Below are 2,469 nucleotides of genomic sequence, written 5' to 3'. Positions count from 1 at the left end.
AAACATTGGCCATTTTCTTTCTCTCTTTACATTCAGTCCCATTTTGCTACCAGACCTCCCCATCTATCCAGGCATAGCACTGGCACCGGATCAGTCTGCTCGACTCCCATGGTGGCTGGGTTATGGCTGTCGGGACAGTCATATAACACAGACAGGAGCATTTATGCAATGCAAACAGACAAACACTCACTCGAAGTACTCAGAAGCATTCATGCAAAGTAAACAGACAAACACTCACTCAACACGCTCATAAGCATTCTGCAAAGCAGACAAACACTCACTCAGCACACTCAGAAGCATTCATGTAAAGCAAACAGGCAAACACTCACTCAACACCTTTAGAAGCAGTGATTGTCTGCTTGCACTGGCAAGCAGACAATCACTCAACATGCTCAGAAGCATTCATGCAAAGCAAACATACAAACACTCACTCAAAACGCCATGAAGCATTCATGCAATGCAAACAGACAAACACTCACACAACACGTTCAGAAGCATTCATGCAAAGCAAACAGACAAACACTCACTCAACACACTCAGAAGTATTCTTGCGCAGCAAACAAACAAACACTCACTTAACACAATCAAAAGCAATAATGCAGAGCAAACACACAATCATTCCACACACGCAGAAGCATTCATGCAAACAGACAAACACTTACTCAACATACTCAGAAGCATCCATATAAAGCAAGCCACAAACACTCATTCATCACATGAAGCATTCGTGCAAAGCAAACAGACAAACACACCCGACCCTCTTAGAAGCATCCATGCAAAGCAAACAAACACACACTCGTTACACTCAGAAGCATCCATGCAAAGCAAACAGACAAACACTCACTCTGCCAGACCTCCCCATCTATCCAGGCTTGGCACTGGCACCGGAGCAGTCTGCTCGACTCTCACGGTTTGGCTGGGTTATGCAGTTCGGGACAGGTCATACAACGCAGACAGGAGCATTTATGGAAAGTAAAACAGACAAAGACTCACTCAACACACGCAGAAGCATTCATACAAAGCAAACACACAAACACTAACTCAACACGCTCAGAAACATTCATGCAAACGAAACAGAGAAACACATACTCAACACACGCAGAAGCATGCAAAGCAAACAGACAAACATTCTCTCAACACGCTCAGAAGCATTCATGCAATGCAAACAGACAAACACACACTCAACACGCTCAGAAGCATTCATGCAAAGCAAACTTACAAACACTCACTCAACACTCTCAGATGCATTCATGCAAAGCAAGCAGACAGACACTCACGCAACCCTCGCAGAGGCATTTATGCAAAGCAAACAGACAAACACTCACTCAACACGCCCAGAAGCATTCATGCAAAGCAAACAAACACTCACTCGTTACACTCAGAAGCATCCATGCAAAGCAAACAGACAAACACTCACTCCTGCCAGACCTCCCCATCTATCCAGGCTTGGCACTGGCACCGGAGCAGTCTGCTCGACTCCCACGGTGGCTGGGGTTAGTGGCATCGGGACAGTCATACAACGCAGAAAGGAGCATTTATGCAATGCAAAACAGGACAAACACTCACATCAAACACACGCAGAAGAATTCATACAAAGCAATCCACCACAAACACTTCACTCAACACACGCAGAAGGCATCCATGCAAAGCAAACAAACACTCACCGTTAATCTCAGAAGCATCATGCAAAGCAAACAGACAAACCCTCACTCGCCAGCCTCCCAAATCTATCAGGCTTGCACGGCACCGGAGCAGTCTGCCGGACTCCACGGTGGCTGCTGTTAGGCCGTCCGGGACAGTCATTACAACGCAGACCCACGGAGCATTTATGCAATGCAAACAGACAAACACTAACTCAACACGCTCAGAAGCATTCTTGCAAAGCAAACAGACAAACACTCACTCAACACGCTCAGAAGAATTCATGTAAAGCAATCACACAAACACTCACTCAACACGCTCAGAAGCATTCATGCAATGCAGACATGCAAACACTCACTCAACACACTCTGAAGCATTCATACAAAGGAAACAGACAAACACTCACTCAACACACGCAGAAGAATTCATTCAATGCAGACATGCAAACACTCACTCAACACGCTCTGAAGCATTCATGCAATGCAGACATACAAATACTCACTCAACACGCTCAGAAGCATTCATGCAAAGGAAACAAACACTCACTCGTTACACTCAGAAGCATCCATGCAAAGCAAACAGACAAACACTCACTCTGCCAGACCTCCCCATCTATCCAGGCTTGGCACTGGCACCGGAGCAGTCTGCTCGACTCCCACGGTGGCTGGGTTATGGCAGTCTGGGACATGACAAACACTCACTCAAACACGCTCAGAAGCCATTCAGCAATGCCGACATACAAACCACTCTACTCAAACACGCTCAGAAGCTTCATGCAATTGCAGAATACAAACACTCAAATTCAAACACGCTCAATACGCATTATGC

Source organism: Penaeus monodon, chromosome 34 (genome assembly GCF_015228065.2).
Source record: "Penaeus monodon isolate SGIC_2016 chromosome 34, NSTDA_Pmon_1, whole genome shotgun sequence".
Classification (NCBI taxonomy): domain Eukaryota; kingdom Metazoa; phylum Arthropoda; class Malacostraca; order Decapoda; family Penaeidae; genus Penaeus; species Penaeus monodon.
This window is presented reverse-complemented; position numbering follows the sequence as displayed.